Source organism: Lactuca serriola, chromosome 4 (genome assembly GCF_051521515.1).
Source record: "Lactuca serriola cultivar US96UC23 chromosome 4, Lser_US96UC23_V15, whole genome shotgun sequence".
NCBI lineage: Eukaryota > Viridiplantae > Streptophyta > Magnoliopsida > Asterales > Asteraceae > Lactuca > Lactuca serriola.
The window spans coordinates 244902490-244916949 of NC_136411.1; positions in this window are offsets into that span (position 1 = coordinate 244902490).

Sequence of the window (14460 nt, forward strand, 5' to 3'; positions counted from 1 at the left end):
TGAAGCGATGCACTGCTCGACTTTCCAGTCATTCACTTTAACTAATGAGTACATAGTTATTTTCTGCTTGCACATAGATATAAAGTATCTAGATGATTTAAAACTATGTGTACATATTATCTTTATTCCTTGATATATGTGTTAGCTAAATTATATGATTTTTAATTGATTTAATCATATATGTATTTTCATATATAAAATATATTGGGTAGTGATGGGTGATGAAAATGATGAGATGATGATGAGAGCACATGACTATTGATTAACCAGTCGTCTAGCAGAGTATAGATGATGATCACAGACTATTCTAGATAGTCCGGTGGAAACGTTGGTAGGCTCGCAACCTGTAGGAGATTATGAACTATTTGTTCATTTGATGTATTCTATCCACCATATTGTTTCCTTATTGACACATATTGCTATAGGAATCCACGAAGCAATATTGTCTATCCGTTGCTGATGATGATCCTTAGGATAGGTCCCTTGAGATCTGTATTTTGTGATGAGTATGAGAGATTAACGGGAATGGGTAATCAGGAAAATTATTTGATGTGAAACACATAATTAAAGAACTTAATTATTTTGGGTGTAAAAGCCTATGTGCACACTAGGCCCCAAGCCTTACACACTCAATTTATTTGTACCACAACTAGTGGTACAAAGTCACACGGATGATGAGTGTTTTGAGGAGTTATTAGGCCATATTAGAATAATTCTTGTAAGTCTTGTTTAAATAGGTTTATTCTTATGCTATTTATATCAATGATGACATCGCAAGGTTTTTATATAATGAAAAATATTTCTTTGGAAATATTCAAATGTTATGTTTTGGGAACAGATTCCACAAATTAGTGGATACTCTAAATATAAATAAGCATAAGAAAAAGTTTTAAATTGGTTGTGAAAATGGGGATGTCACAAACAGGGAGGGAGGTGCAGAGGATGTTGATCAGTTGGTTAATGAGGTATTTCATTCTGATCCTACCCATGTTTAACCACAAAGGGTTACCCTTGTCGAATCTGACGAAGAGGAGACATGTAATTTGGATATCACTGTGAACACTTCTAATGTGGACACAAATATCACAACTGTTGAAAGAACCAGTTTAACACCAATTCAAGTTCCTATGTCATTGATCCTTCTACTTTGCTTCCACCGCAAACTTCCCCAATTTTCACTTCTATCATTCACACCATTACTATTCCATCTCAATCGCCTACCTTTAATGTGATTCTTCGACAACCCATTGTTACTTTTTCTTCATCTCAATCCACTGATCCTCTAACCGATCATGGAAATGACAAGTCTCAAAATATTGCTGATCAAGATGAGGGGTTTGATTTTAGTCCACTTAATTTTGATGATGATGAAGATAATGTAGCAGATGAAGCTATAAATTCTGCAAAGCAATATAAGATTTTGAATTACAAGATGAATATGATGTTCCAGTTTCTTAATGATTAATCTACAAATTCTTCTTCATCTGTTAGTAAAGAAGAGTCATTGTTCATGACACAAGCAACTAAGTTCAAGAGTTTGGTGAAAGAATATGTGTTAGTCATTATGATTAAAGAATAATAGGATAATAATTCATCACGACAATAAACGTATATTTTTTTGATAGAATATTGTTTAGGATAAATAATCTAAGCAAAAGTCATATGAATCATAAAATCAAAACCATGCATATAGGGAACGCCCAAATCTGACTTCATATAAGGAAGTTATGATTTTTAGAGGTTTCAGCACAACAATATAAAACAGAGAAACCAAAATTAAGAATAGTCGATTGTTAGTGAGAACAATATAATTGAGAGTTGAAGGTCTCGTCAATACATATCCGTCGACATTAAAATAATCGAGAACAAATATCGTCTGACAAAGTTATGATTTTTATATGAACTTTTTCAGTCTAAGCCTATAAAAGTAAAACGATAAAAATAAAGTGAGAATTAGCCAACAAAGTTCAAATGAAAGCTGTAGATCTCGTCGATAGGTACACATGGATATAAAGGATGTATAAAATGGAGCTTGTATGAAGAAGTTACAAGATTTACAAGATAAACATTTTGCGCTGCACAAACAAAGGTGTGACACACACTTCTAGAAGGGGGACATGTCAAACCAGTCTGAGCATGCCATGTGTCACAAGGTGAGGAACAACATATCAGAAGTGCATGAAACACACTTCAAAGAGCATGGCATACAAACCCAATTTTCGCCTATATAAGGGCAACAAACCCTCATTTGATCCCCACACCATTCTAATCTCTCTTTCTCTCTCTCTCTCTCTCAAATTTCTATCTAGGTGGTCCGGAATTACCTTATATTTTAGATGTTTTTAACAAAGCCCTGATTCGTCGAAGAAATAGAAGCGTTCAGGCCGAAGTTATGCCTGCGAACTATCCTATCTTTTTTCAAGAAAATCTATGTAAGTTAAACTACACTTATATTGATTTCAGTGTAACTTATATTTATATTCGTAGTCATCGTTATGAATTTATAAATAAGATTTATCAATGATTCCAAAAAATTATACCGATTGATCTATTTACGTGAATGATGTTTAGGATGGATTTAGTTATGTGTTTAAAGTGGGATTTCCGTACAGTTAAATCTGTATACCAAATAGACCCTACCTCTGATGTGATCCTACCTGGTTGTTCCTTATATGATAGATCTTGATGTAGAAATGGTGATTAGTGAGGAATCTAGACTATCATTAATCATCAGGAATATAAGGCTAAGACTTAGTGATATGAAACTAGGTCACATTAAAGGAAAAGTAAGTATTGAAATTCAATGTAGTCTGGCTTTTTAGTAATCTACTTTAATAAGTGAGTGAATAATTACTTTCTGCTTACACTAAAATACAAGTATTCTAGATTCTTAAACGCTATGTTTGCTGTTTAGCCGTGTTTAATATATATGCAACATGATATAACTATTACTTGATTAAACTATATATATAATAATAATTAAAATGAGACTGGGTAGTGAAGGGTTGTGTGAAATAATAGATGAGAGGCTGTGATAAGTTATTAAAGGGTTGTGTGTAAAACAATAGATGATATGTTGTGATAACTTAGTAAATGGCCAAGTAAAATAGTAAATGAGAGACTGAGATAAGTTAGAAAAGGGTTGGGTGAAACAACAAGGTGTAACCGGCTGTGCTATAACCAAATACCAAGGTTGCAGAAATCGCTCGACGGTAGCTCGGCGGTGAATTGGGGTCAAGGGATTAATCGGCTAGGCGGGGATTAATCGGGGACCATTAATTATTAAAAAAAATTATTAATAAATTAAATAATATAACATTAACATCAATGATTGTTTATTAGATTACAAACCATCCTGTGATTGGAATAAGAAGTTACAAATACAAGCTAAAGTACTCACAACAACTCTATTACAACACCAAAAAAGAACCACTTTATACTATTATACACAAACTGGGAACAACAAAAGTGGACCATTATACCCTCCAAAATTAAATAGCGTCTAAATGGTACATCACTACAACCAAGAAGTTTTGAACACAAATCATATTACTTAATTAAAGAAATCACTGTGTAGAACATGAAGCAACAAGAACACCACTTGGAACATGAGAATCGAATAAATTCGGATGATGTTGTTTTGCTTCCATTCACTCCTTCCCATTTCATGTTTTGCTGATCGGACAAGAAGAGATGATTGACCAATGAATACTAACACCTTGCTTTCATAATCAAGACTATTTGATAATGTAGTCTTCACTCAGGCAATTGATCGAACACTTGGTGGGCAGATGGTTTCATACACAAACCAACATCACCACCACTTCTGTCTTTCCTGTTACTTACAATCTGAAACAACACGGATATTGGAAGTAACATACATACATACATATTCATGAGTTGTTGCAACAACAAGATTCTAACATTTTTTTGATTCAACAAGATTCAATCTAGTAACATACATACATACATGTCCTTGAACTCAACTTATTCTATAGCACAGGATTAAGAAATTGAAAAACAACTAATCTTACATAATCAGAAAAACGAACACCTGGTGTCGATGGGAAAACGAGGTTAGTGTTGACGAGTAGCTGCGATTCTCCAATCGGTGAAATGATTCTCCAATTGATCAACAATCGGTGACTAGCGAGGCTGCAAGCCTACAAAGAGAGATAGGGATGAGTTTGAATTGAAGGTGAAACTTGGAGCCAATTTCAATCAGAATGTTCCCTGATAGCGGTGGGTTGTTCGATCAATAGAGAAAGGAGATTCGATCGAGAGATTGAGAGAGAAAGGTGAGGAACGAGATGCAAAGTGGGGAAGAAACAGATGTGTGGAAGATATATAAAACGATTAAAAGCTCATCCCACATCGGTGGTGGGATAACAAATGAACACAAAACTTATCATATAAAAGGGAGCTAGCTCCTTTGAGAATCAAACCCATCTATGCATTGGTTTAGCCAGCTCCTTTGAGCTGGTGGGTCTTTTTATAGTTAGTCGAGCCAATTTGGTTTGATTTGGAGTCCGAATTGGTCCGATTTAGTCCGATTAGGACCGAATTGGAACGATTTTGACCGATATTGACCAATACCGATTATTTTACCCTCTTACCCTTATTCCTACTCGGTTGGAGGCTGCCAAGCGCCTAAGCGTCGATTAATCGGCCGCGTAGACCGATTTTTACAACCATGCAAAATATTATTGTACTACTGTGCTTAGTCATCTAAGAAAAATATTGCTTAGTAAAATGTTATGCAAAATAATAAGTTGTGACCAGGTACCATCATACTGCTATGTTTACTACTGCGTTCACCCAAAATACTATCATACATGCTGTGCTTAACCATAGTACTACCATCACACCCCCAAACTAGGATGGCAGTAACGTCTGGGTGTGGATGAATTTCATGAAAAGTATCACAACATAATGTACACTAGCGATAAAAACAAACACATTCATCGTAATTATAATTGAGAATGTTAAATTTTACCAAATATTGTATATTTCAAACCAATTACATTATGATGACAAAAATGAATAGTATGACACTGTAACGTCCCATCCTAAAAAGCCTTCTGGTTACCTGTTTAACGATTTCCTGAGAATACAAGTAATTTGGAAAAGTGTCAACAATTAACTTGGTGAGTTCATATGAGTTTTGTATGTGAAAAATCTGTAACTCTTTCCTTGTCAAATGATAGTGTTTGATCCCAGAAAATCAAATAATTTCTTAAAAAATGAGTTGTAGTCTTAAAAACCCAAAGAGAAAAATTGTATAAGTATTTCTATACTTATAATAGTATTACATAGTTTTATTCTTAGATAAAACCTTCTGAACGCATGTTACACCGTAAAGTAAATGTATTGTTGATTCCCCATGTGAGTTATTACAACCATGCGAAAACCGAAGTTGGCCTGCTGAGACATTCTTCAGGCGTCAGAATGTTAGACATTTGTCACCCCAGACCTAACGGTCTAGCTATAGCTAGCAGCTTAGGTGTGAGATTGTCATTCTAGTACAGATCTATACACAAGTGTCACGCTCTCTTATCAAGATTCTAGTTATAATTCAGGACTTTAGTGTGTACTCTGGTAGGTATGGTGAAGACTTTGTTTCACATAATCATTTCAACGAGTTTATGTATAGTGTAATGAAAACCCTTGTAAGTGTAAATATCATCTTTCCACAGTATTTACATAGTGTAAAATAATTAAACTTTATATAATTATTCGCCTTGTCCCAAAACGATAAAATAATGTTAGTGACCCATAAACTATACCTATTACAGTTTAATATAAATGTTTTGTTGTGCCAATATATACTCACATGTATACAAGTTAACATGTTTAGATGTGCATAAATAACACATACTTCACATCTAACACAAGTATATCAACATTTAGTATGATGAAGTCAATTTTCTAGTTTTTGTCCTTTTTACGTCACCAAACAGTAAATATCGAGTTATAAACTTTGTCAAATTTATTTTTACCTTTTTGTGGAGATCAAGTCAAACTAACCTTATATGTTTAAAACAACATCATTGGTAAAACCAATTGGTGCCATAAACTAGTCATGACCATTTTTGCTGGAAAACCCTAATTTTACATAAAAATGGAGGATTTTTAGGTTTTCTTTTTGTAAAACCAAATCCATGGTATTTATAACTAGTTTCATAACATATGCCCGAAATGAGTTATTTTGGTTTATATCCCACAAAAATGATGTAATAACTTGGTTATAACCATTTTTGCAAGAAAAGTCTTATTATGTTCATAAAAAGAATAGTTTTTATAGTTTTGTTTTTATGACATTTTCTCAAGAACATATAGCATGTTTATACTCATTTTTCATAGATTTTCATTTTAAACCACATACCGTAGATAAATGTTCATAATACTAGGTAATAACATTATTTCATGTAAAAAATACTTTTACACAACTTGAAGACAAAGCATGTATAACAACTTGTATTATTATACAAGTTTACTTGTATTCCCCCTCCCCCCTAAAACATGAATAAAAACGTAAATGAGGGGTATGAACTCACCATGAGTGTGTTTCTTCATGGATAAAGAGGTGAATATGAAGGATTTCAAGCTAAGAACACTTGAAGACACTTAAAGAACACTTGAAGGTTGAAATATCTTATGGATATTAATACATACAAATGTGTGTAATTGTAACAAAACTAGTATATATGTGTATAGAATCACTAGATTAGTAAGTAAAAACTTACCAAAAGATCAAGAACCAACTTACGGAGATTAATACTGAGAGGAGAAGCTTTTTCTTGAGAGGAGATGAAGAAAAATGAAGAAGATGATGAAGATGAAGGGAACGGGGGGGGGGGGGGGGGGGGTCGGCCGAGTTTAAGAAGAAGAGTGAGGGGGCAGGGGGGGAGTGTAGGGTATCACCTATGGAATTAAATATTCAAGTTGACTTTTTCTTGAATAAAATATTAATTCTTTATAAAAGTGAAATAATTATATAAAAGAAAAGCTATTTCTTTTATGTTTATAAAAGAAAAGCTATTTCTTTTATGTTTATAAAAGAATGAGTAATTGTTATAAAAGTTGGTGATTTTTATAAAAAGTATGGTAAAAATGATGTATATTTACTTAATTTTAATCATTTAAATACAAATTATTATAAAAATCATTTACATAAAAAATAATAACACATTACATGAAAGTTAGGATAATTCCTAATTCTTTTCATTAACGTCTGAGTGTTTAAGTCGGGTATAGAATACGTCGCATTTGGTGACGAATTCACCAAAAATCTGTATATATATAACCTTTGTTATGAATTTGTCATGTAGTATAAGGTTTGTGAACTCTACTAAATTGCATTGTGAATATTATTTATACCTAAATAATACAAAGTTGAATTACCGAATTTTTACATTACTAACCCTAATTAAGGTTTATATTCAATAATTTGGCAACCAGAGAGGTACTTTGTATTATAAACTGTCAATAGTACATTATAAACATTAGGGAATTTCACATTTCTCTGAAAATTCTAATACGAGTTGAGTTGACCTGGTTGACTTTTGTTGACTTTGTTTTACCAAAATGGATGGTTGTCACAACTATTGTATGTTGTGCCAAGATGTTTAAAGGATGAATAAAGGATAACCACTGCTAATAAAAGATCCTTTTAGGATAGTTCCCTCGAGATCATTAGATTTGGATTAGAAAGTGATGATAACAATAATGGGTAACTGAGTTGAAAACTCTATGTACTCATCAGGTTTCCCAAGCTGATCCACTCAGTTTCTTTGTATCATAGGAAGAAATACAAAGATAATGATGTTCGAACATGATGAGAAATTCGAAGAAGTACAGGCCATAGTATAAAGATATTGTAAGGCATGGGATGTTTACGTTTATGTGTATGTTTCTTGTATCAATTATGATATCCTAAATTTTTAATAAACAATGAAAAATATTTCTTATGAAATAATTTTTATGGGACAACTTCAGCAATTATAAATAAACTTTGTTTTAAAATAAGCATAAAAAAAGGTCTTTTCTGACCGTAAAAATGACAATGTCACAATTGGTATCGTAACATTAGTTTAAGCGACAAAAGAATTTTTAGGATTTCTAGACTTTAATTTTGAATGCTTAGTAATGATCTTGATGTGTATGTCCATATTAGTTTAAGTAGTATACATGAATTGACACAAGTACTAGCTTACTTTAGGATATAATGCTTAATTTGTTGTTATGTGCTAAATGATTTATAACATGCTTTAGGTTGCCTAAATTGCTATTACTTGATTAGATCTAAGGTCTGTTACCGACCTTGATTAGGAAATTTTATGTGCTCAGACTTCTAAATATTTGATTACTATATTAGAACTTACATATATCTTTTAGAGTGACAAGGAGGAGTATGCCTCTAAACATAACTAAAACCTTCTTATCATTATATTCTCATGATTCTAGTACATTGAATGATAGTTTGGTGTACATAAAGTTATGGTGAGAACTTGTAGTGGATTAGGAAATGATAATGGAAACCAACAGTCTGAGCCTAATGTGAATGAGCATGCACATGAAGGGGTGCCAGTAGCTAAACCTATCATGATGGTAGGAGTCCAAGAAATAATCTAGACCGCATTAGTGGAACAAAAGTTTGTGATACAACTGAAATGGAATAATATTGATGAAGCTAGTGCACCGGTTTTGCAACCTAAGCTGAATGAGGAATTGCCTGAGGAAGGAAACTATAGTCGGACTGTTGGCCGAATTGAACCACGAAGGCTTAGTAGGAGCAACCCTGATGAGGAAATTGAAAAATATGGATGCAAATACAAAGACTTCATGGATTTCAAACCAACAAATCATTCTGGAAGCCCAACACCATTGGATGTTATGGATTAGATCTTCGAGATGGAGATGGTGTTTGAAAGTTGTGATTGTAGTAATTGACAGAAGACCATCTTAGCAGCCAGACAATTGAAAACTGGAGTGCTGAGCTGGTGGATGATATTGGATGACACTACGCCAAAGTGATAAGCCATTAATATGTCTTGGGAGGACGTCCTTGAGGATTTAACGATGCAATATTGCACTGAACAAGATCTTATGGAGTGTAACAATGAATTCCAGACTCTGAAGAAAGGAAAGATGAGTGTCACTTAATATATAGCAACTTTCACTGAGAACATGAAGCTAGTTCCTAATCTGGTTCATACTAAACTTCACAAAGTGAACAAACTTGCTATTGGCTTACCGACGGATTATGGGCCAATAGTGAAGTTAGCAACTACTCTAAAAGCAGCTGTCTAGGCAGCTTGGAACGTGGGAACTGATAGGTTTGAGCCAAAAGAACATCCTATGTGCTCATGCGAACCCTAATGCTTGGATCTAGGTTTTTCTATTGTACATGCAATTCATCCAAGACTTATAAACCCTAAATCTAGTGTATATATTTCGAAATTGATACAAGAAATTAGATCTAGACGATTACCTATTCTTCAAAGCTTGAATCTTCTTATCCTTGGAGCTTAGAGAGGTTGGAAGCTCTTGAATTCGGCTCTGGTACTCTTAGAAGTAGGGTTAGCCGATTTCTAAAGCCTTAGGGGTCTATTTATACTTGTGCTATTAGGGTTTCAGTCAAAACCCTAATTGGATAGCTTACGACTTAAGCAGTCCAAAGAATCTTCCAGAACAAAGGCTTTGGACGAAATTAGATGGGCTCCCACTATAATTTTCTTCCACCCCTTAAATCCAAAAGGATTCTCAACCCAAAATCAACTATCACACCATTGACAGTTCCAGTCCCCTTTATTTAATTAATCTCTTTTAGCCACAAAATTAATTCTTAATTAATTATTGTCTAATATTAATTAAACTATATGATTTCTCCTTTAATATATTATTCATATAACATAGTAATAAATCATAATAACCTCTCTCTTCATAAATCATCCTATCATGTTGCTTTGGTGAAGGCAATTCAAAAGGACAATGCACAACCGGGTCAAATACTTACCAAATATAGTTACGGGCTTAGACACTAATCCAACAGTCTCCCACTTGGATAAGTATAGTAACTACAAATGTAAATACTATCTGATTAGCAATCGTAGGTCTCAAAGACGCAATCAAACTCTGATCTCATCAATAACCTGTCCCTTAGACAAGGGATCGTATAGTCCTCCGTTCTAGATATCGTGCGGACAATTACATGGAACATAGTCATACTTATTGTCCATCAGTTTGTTTCTCAAAATCAGATTCGTTTGACATAGATCTTAATTGAACACATCAATTCAGTCCTGACCGGGCTCGACACACAAGTCAAACCAAATCATCAAGGGGCCTTGATATCGCCTTTACCCTCTTAGGAAAAAAGGAACAGATAAACTTTGAGTTATATACATTTACTATCCACTAATCAAATCATACACAACAATATGTTTTATAAAATCAAGTCACTGATGTGTTTACAAATTATCAATGCGCAACTAATTAGCAAACAATAAACCATATATCTAGTTTTTAAGACCATATGATATTATCGTCTTGCGATCACTCGTGATAAATTCCATGAAGTGATTCCAGCAAGCGTGGGTTTATTCCAATGCTTAAATCAAGTTCATAAGCACTCATGAAATTTGTAGCAACCTTTTGCTATGTCTAATACACTTTAGACAATCTACACACCAATTCATGACAGTCTTCATTCATACCAACTTCCAACATGTGAACGACTGTGGGCTGTTCGAATAATCTTATTATTCAGGAAGTCAAAATGTGCAAAGTGAAACAATAGGTAAACAATTAATATAAGACAGTAACTTTACGCATAAATAATATCCATTTATTTAATCATCGAATGTTAATTACAATTTATCTATTACATGTTTCTAAACTATCTAATCTAAACTAATATCGTCCTTCAGCCCAACGCTCCTAGCGTGCTGCAAGTGCTTAACCCTAATCAGTCCCTTCGTAAGCGGATTTGATGGGTTATCCTCCGACGATACCTTCTTCACTTCGAGGAGTCCTTCTTCTACCCGATGTCAAATAAAGTGATCTTTTCTGTCGATATGTTGAGATCTGCCGTGATCCTCGGTTCCTTGGTTAAGGCAACCACTCCTTCATTATCAAAGAAAATTTCCATGGGCTCCTTTATGGCTGGCACAACTCCAAGGTCTCCAATGAATTTTTTTAACCATATTGCTCCTTTCACGCTTCGCTCGCCGCAATGTACTCTGATTCACACATTGAATCAGCTACGGTTTCTTGCTTGGAAGTTTGCCAAGTCACTTCTCCTCCATTAATGGTAAATATCCAACTCGACTACGAACGGTAGTTGTCCCTGTCGGTCTGAAAACTGGCATCACTATACCCTCACACCCGTAAGTCATCACTCCCACCGAGGACTAGAAACCATTCCTTGGTCCTCCGAAGGTATTTAAGAATATTCTTGACTACGGTCTAATGTGCTTTGCCAGGGTTCCCTTGATATCTACTGACCATGCTTAAACCAAAGGCCACATCAGGGAGAGTACAAGTCATAGCATACATAATCGATCCAACTGTGGAGGCATATGTTACTTGGCTCATTTTTGCTATCTCGACTTCGGTACACGGGCTTTGAGTCTTACTTAACTTGTCATTACTTTTTATTGGTAACTCTCCCTTCTTTGAATTCTCCATACTAAAACGTTTTAGTACCTTGTCCAAGTAAGTATTTTGACTAAGTCTTATTAGTCTTTTACTTCTGTTTCTCACTATCCTTATTCCCAAAATATAGGAAGCCTCTCCGAGGTCCTTCATAGTGAAGCACTTCCAGATCCAGGATTTGACTTCCTGCAGCGTCGGGATGTCGTTTCCTATGAGTAGTATGTCATCACATACAATACGAGGAAGCTTAATCTAATCCCCACTGGCTTTGAAATATACACATGATTCATCCTCGCTTCGTAGAAAACCAAACTCTTAGAATTTCTCATCGAAACAAAGATTCCATCTGTGAGACTTTTCAGTCCATAAATGGATTTCTCAAGCTGGCACACTCTATTGGGATGCTTCGCATCGACAAAACTCTCTGGCTGATGTATGTAAAAATCCTAAGCCAACTATCCATTAAGGAAAGAGGTTTTGACATCCATCTGTCATATTTCATAGTCATGAAATGCAACAATGGCTAGCATCACCCTACTAGACTTTATCTTCGCAACCGGTGAGAATGTTTCATCATAGTCAACTCCGGGAGTGTGAGTGAAACCCTTCGCGACCAATCACACCTTATAGGTGTGCACATTTCCATCCATGTCGGTCTTCTTCTTGAGGATCCATTTGCACCCGACCCTCTTACGACCTGGTACATTATCAACCAAATTCCAAACTTGGTTGTCATACATGGACTGAATCTCGTTGTCCATCGCCTCTTTCCACTTCGTAGACTCCAGACCTGACATGGATTCCTTATAGCTGTTAGGTTCTTCCAAATTCACTAGTGTAGTATCACTAATGAACATATCCTCTTCTATAGTAATATGAAAACCATAAAACTGGGGTTGAACCCTAACTCTTTCGGAAGGTCTAAGAGGTAAGGACTCATGAATCAGTTCAACCGGAGTTTCCTCCTCGGGTTGAGTGCCAGTGTTAGAGGTTCCTTCATCGCTCGACTCTTGGATTTCTTCAAGGTCGATTTTCCTCCCACTGTCCCCTTGGCTTATGAGTTCTCGCTCACAGAAAACCCCTCTCCTTATGACGAAGACAACATTGTCACTCGGTCTATAGAAGAGATATCCAAAGGACTTTTGTGGGTAGCCAATGAAAATATACCGCTCACTACGAGGTTCAAGCTTGATGTGAGTCTCTCGTCTTACAAAAGCCTCACAACCCCACACCTTGATATGTGCTAACGAGGGAGGTTTCCCTGTTGACATCTCGTGAGGTGTTTTGGCAACCTTCTTCGTAGGGACTAAGTTAAGGATATGGGCGACAATCTTCAAGGCATATGATAGCTTCATTTTATTTACTTCTTTTTATAGTTTTTTTAGCACATTCCATCTTATTCTAGTCAATCTTCATGCATATTTTGTTTTTTTTTTGTCATTCTTCTCCTTCACCGGGTACTTTCTAGTTTTTGAGCTTAATTGCAGGATTTTCCGAAGACTATTTGTTATTGGAGGCTTAGAAGGAAGCGGGACTCATGGAGGCATGTGATTTGCTTGCGAACTTGAAGTGGTGCGATTGGGCTAGATGCATGCGTAAAAGAAGATATCAATTTGGATCTAATTTATGGGCAAAGATGATGATGAGACGACGCGGAATCAAGCTATAAGAAATTGGAGGAGTGTTGGGTCAATTTTTAGAAGGCTTTAGAATGGCAAATGGGTCTTAAAGAGTTATGATTATGGGCTGAAGTTGAAGAAATAAAGATTGGGCTTAAATGCATGTTAAATGGCCCAACTCTCGCATTTAGCGTGACCCACGCGGTCCGCGTGGATCTATACGCGGTCCGCGTGGATCTATACGCGGTCCGCGTGAATTGTGCTGAGTTGTTTCTGGGTTTTGACTTGTTGACTCTATTTGTGGAAGTTTAGTGGGTAGCTTTTGGTCTCTTTTTGAATCCGGAAATTGACCCTCTTTAGCTGGAGATTGGAGGCTCATTTTTTGGGGGAACTTGAAGAACACATTCCGTTTTTTTTCTCTCTAAGAAGTTGAAGAAAATTTGGAAGATTAGTGTAATTTCCTTACATCTTGCATCTAAGGCAATGTTTGGTATCTCTAATCCCTCTTGTTTTTGTTTAATCTTAGCCATGCTTGGCTAGATTTTCATTTGGTTGACTTGGATGTAATTGCGTGAATGTTTTGGTTATTTTGAAGAACTCCATGAACTTGTGTTGAATATTTATGATTATATTTTCTATGAAAAATTCCTTCATGTTTATATATCTCTAGCCATGAATATTGATATATGAATGTTATCTTTGTTGGTTAAATTCTTGACTAAGTAATAGGCCTTCAATTTAACAAGCAACAATTAGTTTAAATGTTTGTTTTCATTTCAATTAGACTAAGAAAATATTTTCTCCATAGTGGTAATGAAAGCAATAGATTACACTTTGGATTTGGTGACTCTTAAAACCTAATGCAAATTGATTTTCACAAAATTACATGCTTCATCAGTTTTGTGACTTTGATTTAGGAAATGTGCTATGAGATTTTCTAGTCATTTTAATACAAAAGAAGAGTTGAGGCAAGTTATGCTTATAAATTGCTATAGCCAAGTTAGATTTTAAACACAAGTATTGCACCTTGGTATTCTCATGATTATTTAACCAAATGTTCAAGTGATGAAAGTCCAAAGTCAACCATCTTTCTCTTATTGATTTTACACCAAACTCTTATTTTTGTTGCAATTGTCCATTTAAATCATAGTTAATTCTAGTTTGTTTCAAGTATTTCAAAACA